This window comes from Giraffa tippelskirchi, chromosome 14, assembly GCF_054371585.1.
Source record: "Giraffa tippelskirchi isolate mGirTip1 chromosome 14, T2T-mGirTip1v1.2.pri, whole genome shotgun sequence".
NCBI classification, from domain to species: Eukaryota; Metazoa; Chordata; class Mammalia; order Artiodactyla; family Giraffidae; genus Giraffa; species Giraffa tippelskirchi.
Window position 1 is genome coordinate 18,094,180 of NC_137288.1, and position 21,194 is coordinate 18,115,373.

The following is a 21,194-nucleotide window of genomic DNA, read 5'->3' on the forward strand; positions in this document are numbered from 1 at the left end:
CGGGTAATTCTCTTGCAGGGAAATTCCACCAGGTGGCACAGCGTGTCTCAGAGTGCCACTGAGCATGCTCTCTGGGCCGCAGTGACTTGGGGAAGAAAATATTTGAGAACTGCTAAAGATGGTTCTCAGCTTCCCCTCCTCCTTCTAAATGCACACATTCTCATCCCCAAGCAGCTTTTCAAAAGACAAACAACATGCCAGCAAAAATATATGCATTCTATACATTCACTGAAATTTATCTTTTGAATAATGTATAGAACTAGTCGGAAAAGATAAATAAAGCCGTATGGGAAGAGATTTGCAAAGTTGCCCGTGTGCCAAATCTAAAGTCATCAGCTTTGCGGAGAGAAGTCTTAATACAACATCTTTCCAAAGTTCAAATGCAGGCTCATTCACACAAGCTGTAAGTGTTCTGGCGTGTTGAGAAACTGTAGACATTATAAAGATCTGTAGAGTTTAACTAAAGCCAAAATCATCGATACTCAGAACCGGGAGAGAGACTTTATAATAGGATGAAATAAACAAAGATTTTTATTTGTTCTAGATTCTGCCACTATTCCTTAGAAACTTGTCTAATATTTGTCCAGCATCATTGCTGTTCAGTTGCTAAGTCACTTCTGACTCTTTGTGACCCCATGGACTACAGCACATCAGGGTTCCCTGTCCTTCACTATCTTCTGGAGTTTGCTCAAACTCATCCATTTGAGTCAGTGATGCCATCCAATCATCTCATACTCTGTCACCCCCTTCTCTTTCCGCCTTCGATCTTTCCCAGCAGGGGTCTTTTCCAATGAGTTGACTCTTCGCATCACGTGGAGCTTCAGCTTCAGCATAAGTCCTTCCAATGAATATCCAGGGTTGATCTCCTTTAGGATGGACTGGTTGGATTTCCTTGCTGTCCAAGGGACTCTCAAGAGTCTTCTCCAACACCACCGTTCAAAAGCATCAATTCTTTGGCACTCAGCCTTCTTTATGGTCCAATTCTTACATCCATGCTTGACTACTGGAAAAACCATAGCTTTAACTATATAGACCTTTGTCGGCAAAGTGATGTCTCTGCTTTTTAATACACTGTCTAGGTTTGTCATAACTTTCCTTCCAAGGAGCAAGCGTCTTTTAATTTCGTAGCTACAGTCACCATCTGCAGTGATTTGAAGCCCAAGAAAATAAAATCTGTCACTGTTTCCAGACTCAATATATATGAGAAAAGTGTGTCAATTAAATACTTAGATGGAAGTTGCTATAATATGCAATCTGGTGAATGATGGGAGAGTGGTTTTGCTCTAGGATGACAGGCAGCTTCGAATAATGTATGCAGAGAGAATTCTCTGCTTGTTCAGGCCTGTGTCCCAACCCCAGGAAACTGAGTTAGTATGTCCGAGGAAGGCCAGACATACACATGTTGAAAAACTTCCCCAGATGATTTTAATGTATCTTCAAATTAAGAGGCTTTGATTTAAACATTTAGTTTCCTTTTCTGATAATTAGGAGTGGGTGTCCAGGAGTTCCTTTCTAACAGACTCTTCCTGGGAAGCAGAGAAGATCGATATATCCATGAGCTGATCTGGAAAGAAATCTAGTGTCTCTTCCTGGAAGAGCAATTCTTCCTTCCAGTCTGGGGATGGAAGGCGGTGGAACCATGTGAAATTTCAAGTGTCTTTCATGCTCCCCTGTGTCTGAAGAAATGGCGTGTCCCCTTAAGGAGAGATAAAATATGAATACATGGGGATATAATAGGAGACTTGTTCTCAAACTGGATTTTCAAAAATGCAAATTTGAATACTTTGAGCAGCAAGGAAATAAGAACAAAGATGCAGAAAATGAAGCGTAGAGAAATTAATACTTTGTTCATTTTAAGTAGGGTGTAGGATGCTTGAAGGGTAGCAAAGGAATTGAGCCTTAAATTTTAAACTAAGGTGTTTGAACTTGACTCATTGCAAAGCCAGCAATGTTTCTGATCTGAGAGATGATGTGATTCATTCTATGAGTTCTGAAGTTTAAATGTGGCAGCTGCACAGGAGAGGAATCACGATGGGAAGAGGCTGAGTTAATACTTACCTTTCTATTGAGCTTTTTCTAGTACTAGGCTTTGTGGTCGGTGCCAATTTATGTTCAGCCTTTCCCTAAACCTCATAATAACTTTGTAAACCAGGTGTTCTCATTCCCATTTTCAATAAGAACAACAATGGAGGTTTAAAGAGTTTAAGTTCTCTGCCCCACTCTATAATTTAAAGTGGTGGAACAGGAATTAAAACTCAATTCTGCCTGACTTCACCACCCATAAGGATGACTGTGCTGAAATGCAGGTAAGGAGAGAAGCCATGGTCATCCAGGGCAGAGGTGATGAATTAGAAAACAATTTCAAGAGAAAAAATTTCCTAGTAAAGAGTAACTTAGAGCTCTTTTCTACAATAAATTAAGTTATAGAAATTATATCTGATCAAAAACCAAAGGAATTTTTTAAAGTTCCAATTTACACAGGAACCAACATTACACATAACATGTGACTTAACAGAAATCTATTACACGAGTACACTCAAGGCTTTTCTGGTCTTCCTGGAGCGTCAGCTTGGTCTAATCCTTTAGCTTCTATTTTCTTGAACTCCTGAGCTGTATGATTCACACTTAGAGAAAATCCCACTGTACTAGACTATTAATTCAGTAATGTGATTAATTTGAATTCTGCAAGGGTTTGACGAAAGTACTAAGGTAGAAATGCCATCATCTTTGTACTGACCTAAGGACTCATTTTGAAATGAATGGATATTCAAGGCATTCATTAGAGAGATGCTACGTTATACCAGAAAAAGACTCTGAACTCAGGTAGCTTTGGTTTCTTCATCTGTAAAAAAAGGGCTTAATCATATCTACCTCACAGGATATATATTTCATAGGGAAAAATGAGAAAACATACAGTAGAGATGAACCTGGCATTTGTCAGTATTCGGTCAGAGATAGTTTTATAGGGTTGGTCTATGCAGTCAAAGCTGAGCAGATGATTGTACCAATTATCTAATAAGTATGGATCCAGCAAAAGAATATTCAAGTCGACAGAATCTCCATGTGGCTTGTCTTGGTCAGCTGGACTCATAATTGTTCCAGATCAGAAACATGTTGTCAGCTTTCTCACACATACAATCACATGCAACTTACATGCATATGTATACATCCTCACAGACACACATATACATAGAGATTCACACAGACACACACACAGGGCACATATACTCACATACATTTATATTCACCCACATGCACCCTCATACATACACACCAATACACTAGAACTAGAGGGAACTAGAGGGAACTAGAAAGTGTACAGTGAATTAACTTCCCTTCCTTGTATCTGCCATCTCTATGTACCTACTAATAATGTCTTAAGCAAATTCACTGAAGAGTCTCACATATTTTTACATGTACAGTATGTACCAGTTCTAGAAAAATACAACTTGACAACTCTTGGCTCATGTGGGTTGATAATTCTGAAACTTTCTACTGGGGCACAGAAACTGTGAGGTTGTTCAGTTTCTGACAGGTCTGGAGTGTAGCCCTGATGTGGGTCCGGCAGGCTAGAAAGCCTCTCAGCATTTCTAGAGCCCTTCGAATGGTTACCGAGGTAGAGAATTTCATCTGGAGAGACAGTGTGAGTAAACTGAAGCCTTTAAAAACCTAACCTAAACATCAGCACAATCATTCCTAACTACTCTCATCAATGAGTTGATTCAGTTTGCGCAATGTGAGACTTGCTATATGGAATGAATATTTGTGATACCTTGCGTCTGTTCAGCATCTGAGCTCTGTTTCACAAGTTTTAATTCTCATTGTTGACTTTCCCAGCCTCCTTTACGTCAGGGCCTCGGGTATGTGACTCGTCTTCCACCAGCCTCAGTCCTATGAGGTGGTCACTCAAAGTCAGAGGCACAAGAGAGACAGGGACACAGGTGGGCTTTCCGCCTGCACAGAGACCCCTGCAGCTGAGGGCAGCAAGCTGGGCGCAGGGGAGCGGCACCCAGCCCTGGGTGTTGGCAGATGCGGCTTCTCACCAACCCTGTGGGCAGCTTGCTCTGGCACGGTTCTTAAAACGCTGCCTTACCTTGATCCCCAGCCTCTCTGATGTTTCCCTGACCTGTGTGACATGCTTTCAACTCAATTTCTTCTGCTTTTCTGTCAGTCTCATGCTTGCGACAAAGTAGCAGCGAAATGTTAGTCACTCAGTCGTGTCCGACTCTTTTGTGACCCCATGGACCCGCCAGGCTCCTCTGTCCATGGGCTTCTCCAGGCAAGAATACTGGAGTGGGTTGCCATGCCCTCCTCCAGGGGATCTTCCCAACCCAGGGATCCAACCTGAGTCTCGCACATTGCAGGCAAATACTTTACCATCTGAGCCACCAGCAGAATCCTACTTAATTTCCTGTGCTGGACACCAAGGGGACTCCAGAGGTGAGTAAGACCCTCCTGGTGACCTTAGGGACTTCACACTCCAGTAGGTGGGATTCAGCCCGTCTCCCCACGGCCCCTACCCCCGCCCCCCGCAACGGAGAGGGAAGTGAATGTGATTTCCCTCTCCACGAGACCACTCAAGCCTCTAGAGACCATCCTTTGTGTGGGTTCTGGACCAGTTAGTGGATTCTCAGGTCACCTTTCTGGGGCTTGCAGGGTTGGTTCATCACCCGGAAAAGAGACATCGCGTGAAAGCGGCCCCTGACACGAGTGAGTGGCCAGGAAGGCCGGCAGGTGAGAATCTTGCCTTTTGTCTGAGTGTTTTCACAGAAGAAAATCCGCGGCTCAGTTACCAGGGAGGAGCTTCCCTCAGCCCGGGCCTGCGCGGAGTTTACACAGATGGCGCTCCCAGTAGGATTACACATCCCAGGGAACTCGTGAACCATATGGAGGAGAAAGTTCCCCGGCTGCGAGTTCCGCTCCATTATTTCCCGTTGGAAGTAGCGCCTTGTGATCCAGCTTGAATTATCAGAGGCGGGGCCATGGGTATCAAAATGTGGTATCTGCCAGAGTTTGGAATCGCTTACTCTCCGCCGGATGCTCATAAAGAACATGTGGCTGCAGCATACTCTGAGTTATGCCACCTGGGATCCCTAACAACATTTCCAAGGGCACAGCCGTGTAACTCTGCAGAGAGCCCTGCCCCGTAGCAGGATTCCTGTGGTAAGGACGGTCCACACCACCGTGGGATGGCAGCACAGGACACGGCTTGGTCCCTGAGCCCTGATTCCTCCTGAACCTTGGTCATGGAGTGCCAAACTGGAGACAGGAACACGGCGTCCTTGCTTTGCCAGCATCGGTTCCTGGCAGGCGCTGCCATCCGGGAAACCTCCAAGAGCATCAGCTTGAGGCCCCTGCATGCCTCTGGATGTCTTTATAAATCGGGAAAGGACCAGACCAAAGAGAACGTGGGGCCGCTGGTTGGAGGGAGAGCCTTGCTGAGCCCAGGGGGGCTGACTTACCCTGGGCAGCTACGTGTCAAGGTCCCAGCCCAGGAGACACAGACTCAGGACTCCTCCAAACACCCCTCAAACGCGTGTCTAAGAAAACAGAAGCACTGGATGGAGGGGTCACCCCCTTGGGGTGATGCATTTTGTCTGCATAAACATGGGAACTGGGAATCACGAGCCGCGGAGGCCAGAACAAGCGGCAGCAGCAAGACACCACCTGCTACGGCTGAAGAACAAACAAAAGCTGACAACCCGCTGCCACGCGCACGAGTGGCTTCCGGAGCCCTGGTGACCGTCAGGGGATCTGCTGGAGATGGCCGTGCGTCCTCGTTTCCGCCCTCGCGTCCCAGGAGTCTCGAGTTGCTAAGGTCAAGGGAAAGGGCCCTGGCTCAGGGCCTTGGGGGCTGTTCCGAGGTGGACGCACCTGACTCCGCCCCCGGCCGCGCCCACTGGGGGCTGGTCCTCTGAGCGGCCCTGTGCGCAGGCAGGCGTGGGCTTCCCGGGGGTGCCCCTTCTCAGGACTGTGGGAAAGAGCACCATCCAGGGCAGGCCGCTGGGGCGAGAGGAGAAAGGGGCGGAGTCTCGCCTGAACAGCCAGGATGCAACCGGTTTCTGGGTTCTGGTTAGAAGTATGTTCCCCAGATCGCAAACACAGAGAAAAGTGAAACGGTAAGTGGAGTCAAGAGAGGAGAAAGGGTAACAGAGAGGACCTAGGTGGAACCCTCTTTGGCTTTAGGAAGCCATGTCCATGAAACAGAACTGGGTGTCCCGGGAAGAAAGCAGGGGTGGGGGGAGGGGTGGGTACGAGAGGACTGTCAGTCACTCCCTGTCAACACACGCTGGGTCATGTGCTCTGTTACTAGTAGGTCAGGCTCTTGTGAAAGTCCCAGCCTGCCTCCTCTTCTGCACCAAGGACGACTGACGGCCTTTGAACTTTGGGCTCTGACTGCTAGGGCAGAATGTTCCAGAATAATTGGAACACACCTGAGGCCAACAGAGTGGCAGTGTTAGGAAGGGTTAAGGGGAAATGCAGGAAGGTAGACTCGAGACAGGCTGGAACCTGGGACTCTGCTGCAGTGCTTGCATTTGGACAGACGTGTCCTCCAGCAAGAAGATACTAAATAAACTCTAAGGCGCTAAAAATATCCGTGCTTCTGCAGTTGGGGCAAATTATGCACACGGTATAAAAAGACAAAACAAACAAAAACCCCAGTTGCTACTTGTGAAGACCCTGGAGCGATAGCAGGATCCTCCGCATGCCCCCTGCACTCCACACCAGCAAAGGGGTGAGCAGGCCACCTAAGCTTCCCCTCCAGCCAGACCCCTGGACACACCCGTACCCTCACCTCATATAAGGAACCAGGTCGCGCCCTCGGAGTGAGCAAGGGGACTGTTAACTTGTTCCTGCTCCCTCCTACTGCAGCAGCAGCGGGAATAAAGCCTTGCCTGGATTTCTTGGCTCACCTCAGATTATTTCTATTGATTGGGGAAGGCTAAGAACCCTAATGGTTATCAGAATCGAGGATGCCAGGATCACTTTGGGGTTAGAGTTGTAGTTTACTCAGCAAAGCAAGTATTCCTTTATATAGCATCTGACACTTGGGGTTTCTAGGACATGGGCAGCCACGGATGCATTGGCTATTTCTTAGATTCTTTCTCAAAACCACACCAACAGATTATAGAGCTAGAAAGCAGAAGTACTTGATTAAGGCATAAAAATATTTTAAGCACTTTCTGAAGGTATTAGACAAAATAAGCAATGTTAGTAGGAAGTCTTCAGGCAGACTGAATCCCATCCAGAAATGCAGCTTTAAATATTGGTTGCAAATGCCCTTGCTGAGTCTAGACCAGACATAGATGATATATTCTTACCCAGTTATAAAGCAATTACCCCCACGGCTTTGGGCCAAAAGATTGGATATTTGAGACTCTGAAATGATCACCCTGTAAATGACCATAATGTGGATAATTAAAAATAGATTATTGGATTAAGATTTGAATTACTCTTGAAGACCTTGCTTTTCCTTGATGTATGTGGTTCTGTGCTTTGTTTTTTCCTCTTCTTTTTTCTCTATCTGAGCAATCATAATTGAATGCATCTTTAGACTACAAATTGTAATTTTGCTGTCAGCAGTGGTACTCTGATCTCAGATGTTTATTAGAACATTTCTCTGTGCTATCTGTGAATTAAGCTAAGAAGAGGAACTTGAGGCAAGTGGATGGACTCTTAACAAAATCAAGAGCAAGATGACAACTCTGCATCAGCGGTGACTACAATGAGCTTTGATCAATATAATTTCACATTTTTATATGTAGGAATTTTGTAAAAGAATTAGATAAACATATTAATACTGTATTAGCTGTTCTCTAGAAAAGAGATGGACTAAAAGGAAGTAGTTTAGGTACATATGTAATTGGGCCAAAGGCAATTGCGAGTTTAGTCATTTCTCAATGAATTTGATTAATGTAAATAACTCATCTGCATTCTTCCACTCCAACACCCCATTATTCCTTAAAGTACAGGGCATCTTCTCCTTAAGTAGATCTTCCTCCACACGCCTCAGTTCACAGGAGACTCCACGCAGAGCATGCAGCAAGGGGCAGTGGGCAAGCAGGAGACTGGCGTGGAGGCCCAGCCTCCGTCCATCTCCATCATTGCATGAGCATGGATATGTGCACCATCCCTCTGGGCTCTAGATCCTTTGTTCTGAGAAAATGCAGAGATTAGACCAAACACAAATGTGCAATTCATCTGACTCTACTGTCCCATGCTCTGTTTCTGTGAAGAGGAAGGTTGTAATAGAGAGAAATTTGCTCTTAAAGAAAAGGGAATATATCCTTCATCTGTGTTGACTGGGAAATAAGCTGCATAATTTCTCAACAAGTTAGATTGACATTTACTATGATCCAGTGATCCCCTCCTTCATTTCTTTACGTGGATATTTACCCCAAAGAAATGAAAATTTGTGTTTTCACAAAAACTGTGTTCAAATTTTTATAGCTGCTTTACTTGTAATCACCACAAACTAGAAACAACCCAAGTGTCTTCTTTTTCAAATGTCTTTCAGTTGGAGTGGGTTGAACAAACAATGATGCAGCCATGCAAAGGGACACACACAGCATGGGTGAATGGGAGAAATACCTGCAAGTCATGCATCTGATAAGGGGTTAATATCCAAAATATATAATGAATCTCTACAACCCAAGAGCCAAAAACCCCAAGTAATCTGATAAAAAACCAGCAAAGGATTTGAATAGCTATTTCTCTAAAGGAGACATACAAATTGCCAACAGGTAGATGAAAATCAAAACCACAATGAAATATCATCTCACACTTGTTAGAATGGCTATTATTTTTATAAAAAAGATAAGTACTGGCAAGAATGTAGAAAAATTAGAATCTTTGTTCAGTCTTGGTGGACGTGTAAAATGGTGTAGGCACTATGGGAACCAGGGTGGAGGTTTCTCAAAAAATTTTAAAATAAAGCTACCTTGTGATCCAGAAATCTCATATTGGGGTCTTTACCCTAAAGAATTGAAATAGGCTCTCAAGGAGAGGTCTGCTTTCCCATCTACATGACAGCAATATTCACAGTAGCTGAGATGTGGAAATAACCTAAGTGTCCATTGACAAAGGAATGGAGAGAGACAATGTGATGTATGCACAACAAAATACTTTTCAGCCTAAAAAAAGAAGGCTATCCTACCATATGCAACAAAGTGGATGAACCTAGAGGATATAAGCAGTTACAGAAAATTAATAGTGTGTGATTCCACTTGCTGTTTAGTTGCCAAGTCGTGTCTGATTCTTTGTGATCCCATGGATTGTAGCCTTCCAGGCTCCTCTATCCATGGGATTGTCCAGGCAAGAATACTGGAGTGGATTGTCATGCCCTCCTGGGGGAGATCTTCCCAACCCAGGGATTGAACCCAAGTCTCCCACATTGCAGGCAGATTCTTACCAGCTGAGCCACCAGGGAATCTAGACTCTGTAGAGTACACTTCAGATGAAAGAAATCAGCAGAATAGATCTAAGGTTTGCTGCTAGACTACCCTTTCTCTTAAACTTAAATACTAAACTTTTTAAAGGCTTAAAGAAAAAGCTACCACAAATGTATAGGCAGCTTTCCCTTCTCTCTTGAGGCGCACAACTGAGAAACAGAAGTGGAGGGTCCCAGTGCCTGCCTTGATAGGTCATCCAGTGACTGTGGGCTGACCGGGCTCAAGTGCTGTCCTCAGATACACGTCTGCCTTCTGGGTTCCTGAAGGTTCCTTTCTGCTCTGAGGAAACTGTTCTCATTTGCATTGACTTCCAACAAGTTCCTCCAGGCAAGGCCCTGGAGGCATGCACCTGCCGTCTGCTGCCTGAGGCGCAGGTATGGTTTGGGGCTGCTCCCTCCCAAGTTCTTTTGTGCTTCAAGACATAAGGACCCACAGAGTCTGTCTTTCAATGCATCTGGCTCTCAAGCCAAACATTGTGCAGCTTCAGGGCTTCTGGTGTTAGCAGCCAAGAGATGGTAGGCCCTTACACACAAAATATACTCTATACAAATAAGGAGTTCCTATCAGAGGCTCTAAATTCTGTGCTGGGCTGGGAGCTCTATTAAAAACATTGGTAAATTCCTCTGCTTCTAAAGTTAGGTCTTATAGTCTTTCTGGGCATTAGACCACAGTGTGGTAGTATTTTAAAACCGATTAAACTGATGGAAAATATTTACAGATGGTAGCTGCAGGGTATTAGCAAGGTCCTTGTATATCATCCAATGCTTGTGTAATGTCTCAGTGGTTGAAAAGAGATTCATTAGAGATTTAATATTAATCCAGGATTTCCCTGGTGTCTCAGACGGTAAAGAATCCACCTGCAATGCAGGAGTCACAAGAGATGAAGGTTCTATCCCTGGGTGGAGAAGATCCCCTGGAGAAGGAAACGGCAACTCACTCCAGTATTCTTGCCTGGAGAATCCCATGGTTGAGGAGCCTAGCGGGCTACAGTCCACAGGGTTGCAAAGTCAGACTTGACTGAGTGGCTACACTTTCACTTTCTTTTCAGTATTAATCCAAAGACTATACTATGCACATGTTATTTTCTAGTAGCAGCGATAAGTTTGTACATCATCTCCTGTCCATTATGTAAATTGACATTTTTTACTAGCTGGTTCAGAAGGGAGCTACAGTCACATGATACTCAAACTCATGATTTTGACCTCAGATTCACTGAGTCACAGCGTAAGAGGTTTGAAAATCAGAGACTCAGAATACTCGCTCCTAGTGAAATGCACACCAAGTGTTGCCTAGGTTGGCTTGACTGTGCTTGGGTATCCTCCTGTGAGAACAAATTCATAGCTTCCAGAGGCAAATCATTCCAGGTTTCTGCAGGTTGGCCTGACATAAATTTTGTCCTGATTCAGTGTTCAAACACCAGGTTCAAAACAGTTAAATTATCCTTACGCAGTGACTTCAACAAAGTGTAATATGCAAGTCTGTGTATATTTAACTCTAAAATAGTTTAACTCAGTTTTATTTAGGCTTAAATATCTATCCATAATATTCATATTTCCAGTAATGCATTCAAACAAAAGTGAGCTTTAAAAATGTCTGTTTTAGAAACAATTTCCCCAAGGCTTTCTATCAATAAAGTATTAACAGTCTAATAAAAGCTCAGGATAAATTGCAAGGCTATTGAAAGGCCAGTGAAGGGACTGATGGGGGCTGAAGTGCAGGAGGTCCTGGACTGGACCTGGGCCTCAGCCTCACCAGCTGACTAGGTTCAGTTCAGTTCATTTCAGTCACTGAGTCATGTCAGACTCTTTGCGAGCCCATGGACTGCAGCACAACAGGCCTCCCTGTCCATCACCAACTCCCAGAACTTGCTCAAACTCATGTCCATTGAGTCGGTGATGCCATCCAACCATCTCATTCTCTGTTGTCCACTTCTCCTCCTGCCTTCAATATTTCCCAGAATCAGGGTCTTTTCCAGTGAGTCAGTTCTTCATATCAGGTGACCAAAATATTGGAGTTTCACCTTCAGCATCAGTCTTTCCAATGAATATTCAGGACTAATTTCCTTTAGGATGGACTGGTTGGATCTCCTTGCAGTCCAAGGGACTCGCAAGAGTCTTCTCCAACACCAAAGTTCAAAAGCATCAATTCTTCAGCGTACAGATTCCTTTATGGTCCAGCTCTCACATCCATACATGACTACTGAAAAAACCATAGCCTTGACTAGATGGACCTTTGTTGGCAAAGTAATGTCTCTGCTTTTTAATATGCTGTCTAGGTTGGTCATAGCTTTTCTTCCAAGGTGTAAGCATCTTTTAATTTCATGGCTGCAGTCACCATCTGCAGTGATTTTGGAGCCCAAGAAAATAAAGGCTGTTGCTGTTTCCATTGTTTCCCCATCTATCTGCCATGAAGTGATGGGACCGGATGCCATGATGTTAGTTTTCTGAATATTGAGTTTTAAGCCAGTTTTTTCAATCTCCTCTTTCACTTTCATCAAGAGGCTCATTAGTTCCTCTACAGTTTCTGCCATAAGAGTGGTATCATCTGTGTATCTGAGGTTATTGATATTTCTCCCGGCAATCTTGCTTCCAGCTTATGCTTCCTCCAGCCCAGCATTTCTCATGATGTACTCTGCATATAAGTTAAATAAGTAAGGTGATAATACACAGCCTTGATGTACTTCTTTCCCGATTTCGAACCCATCTGTTGTTTCATGCCACTGGGAAAGGGCATGGCAAACCACTTCAGTATTCTTGCCTTGAGAACTCCATGAATAGTATGAAAAGGCAAAAAGATAGGACACTGAAAGATGAACTCCCCAGGTCAGTAGGTGCCCAGTAAGCTACTGGAGATCAATGGAGAAATAACTCCAGAAAGAATGATGGGATGGAGCCAAAGCAAAAACAATACCCAGCCGTGGATGTGACTGGTGATAGAAGCAAAGTCTGATGCTGTAAAGAGCAATATTGCATAGGAACCTGGAATGTTAGGTCCATGAATCAAGGCAAATTGGTAGTGGTCAAACAGGAGATGGCAAGAGTGAACGTCGACATTCTAGGAATTAGTGAACTAAGATGGACTGGAATGGGTGAATTTAACTCAGATGATCATTATATCTACTACTGTGGGCAGGAGTCTCTTAGAAGAAATGGAGTAGCCATCATGGTCAACAAAAGAGTCCAAAATGCAGTACTTGGATGCAATCTCAAAAACAACAGAATGATCTCTGTTCATTTCCAAAGCAAACCATTCAATATCACGGTAATCCAAGTCTATGCCCCGACCAGTAACGCTGAAGAAGCTGAACTTGAATGGTTCTATGAAGACTTACAAGACCTTTTAGAACTAACACCCCAAAAAGATGTCCTTTTCATTATTGGGGGCTGGAATGCAAAAGTAGGAAGTCAGGAAACACCTGGCGTAACAGGCAAATTTGGCCTTGGAGTACAGAATGAAGCAGGGCAAAGTCTCATAGAGTTTTCCCAAGAGAACACACTGGTCATAGCAAACACTCACTTCCAACAGCATAAGAGAAGACTCTACACATGGACATCACCAGATGGTCAACACTGAAATCAGACTGATTATATTCTTTGCAGCCAAAGATGGAGAAGCTCTATACAGTCAGCAAACACAAGACCAGGAGTGGATTGTGGCTCAGATCATGAACACCTTACTGCCAAATTCAGATTTAAATTGAAGAAAGTAGAGAAAACCACTAGACCATTCAGGTATGACCTAGATCAAATCCCTTATGAGTATACAGTAGAAGTGACAAATAGATTTAAGGGACTAGATCTGATAGAGTGCCTGATGAACTATGGGCAGAGGTTCATGCCATTGTACAGGAGACAGGGATGAAGACGATCCCCATGGAAAAGAAATGCAAAAAGGCAAAATGGCTGTCTGAGGAGGCCTTACAAATAACTGGGAAAAGAAGAGAAGCGAAAAGCAAAGGAGAAAAGGAAAGATATTCCCATCTGAATGCAGAATTCCAAAGAATAGCAAGGAGAGATAAGAAAGCCTTCCTCGGTGATCAATGCAAATAGAGGAAAACAACAGAATGGGAAAGACTAGAGATCTCTTCAAGAAAATTAGAGATACCAAGGGAACATTTCATGCAAAGATGGCCTCGATAAAGGACAGAAATGGTAAGGACCTAACAGAAGCAGAAGATATTAAGAAGAGGTGGCAAGAATACACAGAAGAACTGTACAAAAAAGATCTTCACGACCCAGATAATCGTGATGGTGTGATCACTCACCTAGAGCCAGACATCCTGGAATGTGAAGTCAAGTGGGCGTTAGAAAGCATCACTAAGAACAAAGCTGGTGGAGGTGATGGAATTCCAGTTGAGCTATTTCAAATCCTAAAAGATGATGCTATGAAACTGCTGCACTCGATATGCCAGCAAATCTGGAAAACTCAGCAGTGGCCACAGGACTGGAAAAGGTCAGTTTTCATTCCAATCCCAAAGAAAGGCAATGCCAAAGAATGTTCGAACTACCACACAATTGCACTCATCTCACACACTAGTAAAGTAATGCTCAAAATTCTCCAAGCCAGGCTTCAGCAATACGTGAACCGTGAACTTCCAGATGTTCAAGCTGGTTTTAGAAAAGGCAGAGGAACCAGAGATCAAATTGCCAACATCTGCTGGATCATCAAAAAAGCAAGAGAGTTCCAGAAAAACATCTATTTCTGCTTTATTGAGTATGCCAAAGCCTTTGACTGTGTGGATCACAATAAACTGTGGAAAATTCTGAAAGAGATGGGAATACCAGACCACCTGACCTGCCTCTTGAGAAACTTGTATACAGGTCAGGAAGCAACAGTTAGAATTGGACATGGAACAACAGAATGGTTCCAGATAGGAAAAGGAGTACGTCAAGGCTGTATATTGTCACCCTGCTTATTTAACTTATATGCAGAGGACATCATGAGAAACACTGGGCTGGAAGAAACACAAGCTGGAATCAAGATTGCCGGGAGAAATATCAATAACCTCAGATATGCAGATGACACCACCCTTATGGCAGAAAGTGAAGAAGAACTAAAGAGCCTCTTGATGAAAGTAAAAGAGGAGAGTGAAAAAGTTGACTTAAAGCTCAACATTCAGAAAACTAAGATCATGGCATCCGGTCCCATCACTTCATGGCAAATAGATGGGGAAACAGTGGAAACAGTGTCAGACTTTATTTTTGGGGGCCCCAAAATCACTGCTGATGGTGATTGCAGCCATGAAATTAAAAGACGCTTACTCCTTGGAAGGAAGGTTATAACCAACCTAGATAGCATATTTAGAAGCAGAGACATCAGTTTGCCAACAAAGGTCCGTCTAGTCAAGGCTATGGTTTTTCCAGTGGTCATGTATGGATGTGAGAATTGGACGGTGAAGAAAGCTGAGCACCACAGAATTGATGCTTTTGAACTGTGGTGTTGGAGAAGACTCTTGAGAGTCCCTTGGACTGCAAGGAGATCCAACCAGTCCATCTTAAAGGAGACCAGTCTTGGGTGTTCATTGGAGGGACTGATGTTGAAGCTGAAACTCCAATACTTTGGCCACCACATGCGAAGAGTTGACTCATTGGAAAAGACCCTAATGCTGGGAAGAACTGGGGGCCAGAGGAGAAGGGGACGACAGAGGATGAGATGGTTGGATGATATCACTGACTCGATGGACATGGGTTTGCGTAAACTCCGGGAGTTGGTGATGGACAGGGAGACCTAGCGTGCTGCGATTCATGGGGCCGCAAAGAGTCGGACATGACTGAGCAACTGAACTGAACTGAACTGAACTGTTGTTCCATGACCAGTTCTAGTGGTTGCTTCTTGACCTGCATGCAGATTTGTCAGGAGGCAGGTCAGGTGGTCTTGTATTCCCATCTCTTTCAGAATTTTCCACAGTCTATTGTGATCCACACAAAGGCTTTGGCATAATCAATAAAGCAGAAATATATGCTTTTCTGGAATTCTCTTGCTTTTTCTTTGATCCACTGGACATTGGCAATTTGATCTCTGGTTCCTCTGCCTTTTCTAAATCCAGCTTGAACATCTGGAAGTTCATGGTTCATGTACTGTTGAAGTCTGACTTGGAGAATTTTGAGCATTACTTTACTAGCATGTGAGATGAGTGCAATTGTGCGGTAGTTTGAACATTCTTTGGTATTTCCCTTCTTTTTATTGGAATGAAAACTGACTTTTTCCAGTCCTTTGGCCACTGCTGAGTTTTCCAGATTTGCTGGCATATTGAGTGCAGCACTTTCACAGCATCATCTTTTAGAATTTGAAATAGCTCAACTGGAATCCCATCACCTCCCCTAACTTTGTTCATAGTGATGCTTCCTAAGGCCCACTTGACTTTGCATTTAAGGATGTCTGGCTCTAGTCCAGTAATCACACCATCATGGCTGTCTGGGTCATGAAGATCTTTTTCGTATAGTTTTTCTGTATAGTTCTATAGTTATTCTTGCCACCTCTTCTTAATATCTTCTGCTTCTGTTAGGTTCATACCATTTCTGTCCTTTATGGTGTCCATCTTTGCATAAAATGTTCCCTTAGTATCTCTAATTTTCTTGATGCAATCTCTATTCTTTCCCATTCTATTATTTTCCTCTATTTCTTTGCATTGATTACTGAGGAAAGGCTTTCTTATCTCTCCTTGCTATTCTTTGGAAACCCACATTCAAATGGGTATATCTTTCCTTTTCTCCTTTGCCCTTTAGCTTCTCTTCTTTTCTCAACTGTTTGTAAGGCCTCTTCAGACAGCCATTTTGCCTTTTTTGTATTTCTTTTCCTTGGGGATGGTCTTGATCACTGTCTCTGCCACTGTACAATGTCACAAACCTCCATCCATAGTTCTTCAGGCACTGCATCTATCAGATCTAATCCCTTGAATCTATTTGTCACTTTCACTGTATTTAGGTCATACCAGAATGGTCTAGTGGTTTTCCCTACTTTCTTCAATTTAAGTCTGAATTTGGCAATAAGAAGCTCATGATCTGAGCCACAGTCAGCTTCTTGTCTTATTTTTGCTGACTGTAAAGCGCTTCTCTATCTTTGGCTGCAAAGAATATAATCAATCTGATTTCAATATTGACAATCTAGTGATGACTGGGTGATGGCAGACAAGTCAGCTATCCAAGTAAGGAGTGAGTAACTTTCTCTTATAAGGAAGATTTTCTCCCTTCCACAGTGTCTCACAACTACAGAACTCTCATAAGAGCTCTCCACCCATCCAGAAAAACCCATTATAGACTAAGGTCTAAAAAGCAGTGGTACTTAGGCTATTGTCTCCTTGGCAGCCACTGGAAACCATCAGCTCATCTTCCTTCCCAATTTCCAATGCTGACTCAAAATTCCATTCAAGTTTGTTCCCCGTCGATCCAGTGTGGCAAGTGAGGAAGTCTGTTTCCCACTTGGATATGGACGAAGCTCTGACTTACACTAGACTTGGGCCAACTACAACTTGGTTGGGAGATCCAATCCAGCTCCCTGGCTATTTTGGGATGGCCTGCAAGCTAGGAATGGTTTTGCAGGTGAACATTTTCAATTGACTTTGGAATAAGATGCACTGACTTTGAACCCCAAATATGTGGAATGTTATGCTGCCAAAGAATTCTGTAGTCTTCATTAGTCATAGACTAAGACATTGTACTTAATTATTATTATTATTATATTCTGAACTTCATCAAAAGATTTGTGGGCATTTGTTGCCTGTTTTGTTATACAAATACCAAAATATGCCTTTAATTTTGCCTGTTTAGCCTGAAAAACCTAAAATATTTACTCTCTGCCCCTTTCCAGAGCGAAGTTTTCAGACCCCTGGTCTAAGCAGTGTCCGGTCCTCCAGCAGGGCAGAAATCAGTTGACTAGGCAGAGGAGATGAGTTAGCAGAGAATGAAACTGAACAAAACAGTGGATGCCTTAATTGCTTATAACAAAAGCATAAGTGATGCCATTACTACGGTTGGAATTTATCCAGGATGATGGTATCAATCAAAAATGACAGGAGTTCTCATGTCCCTGAGTGCTCCGCTCTTTACTTTTATTTCCTTTCCAAAAGACAGAGTTCCCCCACGCCAGGTTATTGGCTCGATATGACAGCCGTAAATCTCCACTGACACTTCCAGCAGCACAGAAGAAGATGGTTCTCAGAAATGACCAATAATTGACCCCGCCTGACCTGCCTGAGCATGTGAGGTCTAACAGGCTCTAACATTAAGTGTAGAATTATTTCTCAATAGATACTTTGCATGGAATACTAGTCGATTATTCAGAAAATGAACAAAATAGAGTTAGGTAGGAGAATAGACTCCTTTTTAACTCTCCAGGAGAAATGAAATTGAGGTTTGACCCATGGATGGAAAAATTACCTCTTGTTATTTCTAAAATCAATGATGGAATAATTAGATTTAGCAAATGGGATTTAAAAAAAAAAAAAAACCTTTTGAGGTCACTAGGGCTATTTCCTAGAGTTAATCCTGGGTAATTCCCTAAACTGAATTTTCTAAGGTTTTGGTTTGGTTTAATCACAGGCTTTGACTTTACTGTATTAATGTGGCTCAATAACAAGTCACACAAAATATGAGCTCAAAGCAAGGGTGACTCACTCTTTCTCATGCGTCCTTGGATCGGCCGTATGGTTCTGAAGACTTTAGCCAGAGGATGGAGCGGCTTGGGTTGGATGTTGAACTGGATCGCACTCGTGTGTCTGCAGCCTCGGCTGAATGCGAGGGCCGAGCCTGTCTCCCTCACATGTCTGTTGTCAGAGCTGCTCCCAGCCAGGCCAAGGCTTCTCCAGAGCAGAGTGTGCAGGATCTCTTGGAAGCTGAGGCTCATAGTCATCCCTGGGCATTCCCTAGGTTCTACCGTTAAAGCAGGCTATGGGCCGGCTCGGATTCACTGGGAGGGTAAACAGACTCCACCCTTTTACTGGGAGGAGCTTTCATCATGGCGGCCTTTTGCGATCAACCAGATTTTTGTTTCTACTTATTTATCATCGAGGACCCTGAGATGCTCTGAAGCCCCTGGAAAGGAGGTTTGACACCTTCTTAAAAGTAGCATAATGCTTACAAGAGCAGCGATGTGACTTGAGTGAAGAGAGTATCAGAAATAAAACAGAAATGGCCATCTTCTCTTGTACAAAATCATGGAGCAGACAGATTTAGAATGTGGTCTGCAGTTGCTCCATTTGCCTAACTTGCTGCGCAAAGTTTAGTATTAGAAGGCTGGACTCCCCTTCCCAGATCTGCCATTGGCTAGTTGTCGGCCATGTCTAGTTAATCAAGCCCTGCTCCCTATCATGGGGATAAACACAGTGCCCACCTGATGGAGTCGCTGAGTGTATAAATCTACACACATTCTGTTGGAAGCAGAGTGTGTATAGAGTCCAGCATGGTTCTAGGAAGCAATAGGTCCATAATTAATATTGGCTGCTCTTTGATGATAATCAGTGTTTCTATTACTGCCATTGACTCATTGATCCAACTTGAAAAATCAGAAAATGAAGGATCTTAGATGAAATGACCTTAACATTCACATATTGTAGTCCATCTAATGCTTAAAACCACTGACAGTGGTTTTGTCGAGTTGTGGGATAGGTTAGGTCATGTATGTGTGCACTTACTAAGTTGTATTTGACTCTTTGTGACCCCATGGACTGCAGCCCATGAGGCTCCTCTGTCCATGAGATTTCCCAGGCAAGAATACTGGAGTGGGTTGCCATTCCCTTCTCCAGGGGGTCTTCCTGACCCAGGGATCAAACCCATGTCTCTTACATCTCCTGCACTGGCAAGCAGATTCTTTACCCCTAGTGCCACCTGAGAAGCCAGGCTAGATTATAATGAGGTAACAAATAGCCATGAAACACATACAAGAATAATTTCTCACTCGTTCAATATCTCATGGGATGTTGACCGTTTTCCAGAATGGCCGTTCCCCACGCAGTGACCCGGGGATCCAGGCTGTTGTCTATGCCCTGCCACGTGAGCACGGGGCCTCCTAGATCACCAGCCAGTGGCAGAGAGAGTGAGACCCACCCCATTTTACCCTCCATCCGCCTGGAAGTAACCACCATCACCTGACTGCAGTCTGTGGAAAGTGTGACCTTCTGAATTTCCATGGAGGAGAAAGTGGGCCTGGACTCAAACGCCTGCATTTTGTTCCACATCTTTCTAAACTGACCCCTGTCGTCGTGAGTAGCTCTGATTGGTGGCCAGGCCTGCTTCCTATGGCACTAGGCTCCAAGGCTCCTTCTTTGGGTGACACAGGACAGTAGTAATCTCTGCAGTATGAGAGCCATTCCAGAATGGAGACAGACAGACAGGCAGCCCTGGGGATCTGCGATGTAGGATGCTGCTCAAGCAGGTGCCCTCCTGCCGAGTTACCTTCTCTGGGTTTAACTCTCCTCTAGAACCTCTCCCACCAGAACAGTTAATCTGTCAATGCATGCATGTGTCAGACTCTTTGAGACCCTATGGACTGTAGCCCACCAGGCCCCTCTGTCCATGGGATTGTCCAGGCAAGAACACTGGAGTGGGTTGCACACCCTCCTCCAGGGGATCGTCCCAACCCAGGGATCTATGTCGCCTGCATTGTCAGGCAGATTCTTTACCACTAGCGCCACTTGGGAAGCACAATATACCAATAAGATATCACAAAGGGAACAGAGTCTGCACAACCTTACCCCACGGGAGGGCTTAGTTTTATGTTATGTCTGTCTTCTGTTGCTGCACAAAGAATGGCCTCCAGCGCAGCAGCTTAAACAGCACCACTTATGGCTCACCCTCCTGTCGGGTGGAGAACCAAGGGCCTCTGCTGACTGCCCTGCTCTGGTCTCACAAGCCCACAGCTAAAGCGTTAACTGGGTTGGATCCTTATCTGGAGCCTCTGGGGCAGACGCTTCTTCTAAATGCCCCAGGTTTTGGAGGAGTCCACGTTCTTCTGGCCGTAGCACTGGGGCCTGTTTCCTGGCTGGCTCTTGGCCAGGGCCCAGGTCTGCTGCTGGAGACCAGCCACGTTTCCTGCTATGCTGCCACCTCTGTCGACAACGGTGGCGATGGTACGTTGAGTCCTTCTCTGGCTTCAGATCTTTTGCCTTCTTCCCCTGCCTCCAGCAGGAGAAGATACCCTGATCCTAAAGGACTACTTGACTGGACCTGCCCACCCTGGTCATCTCCCAGCCGCACTCACAGCAGTGCTCAGAGGAGGGTTTGAATAAGTGGGGGGTCGGGGACCTTTGGGGGCATATTCAGAGGCTTTCTGCCACTTAGGCTGACTGCCTTCTATTTGAATTTCACTTGGTGATAACAGCTAACACACAGCGCTTACAGCGTGCAGCCACAGTTCAGAGTAAGCGCTGAGCTGAGAGCTGGTTTTCTCATTAGGCTGATGAGGAAACCAAGGTGTGGTCAGGGCCTGTTTCCGTGGCTCAGATTGTACAGTGGTGCATTGGGCAGTCTGGTCCTGGTGTCCACCTTAACCACCACCCTGGGCTCCTTTCTATTGAGCTCTAGGAACAGATTCAAGAGCCAACACCAAAAGGGGTTCCCCCATGCCCCATCCAGCATTTCTTTAAACCCTATTCTCTCAAAACTCCATTTCCATCTGGATGGGGCCATGAAATAAGCAAAAATGTAGAGAGACTTTAGTAGTGAATTGGATTGTTTGATTCTATGAAGAAAGTAGCAAAGACCAGAACAGACTCAACAGACAAATGATGAGCTGCTCTTGACTTCTTTA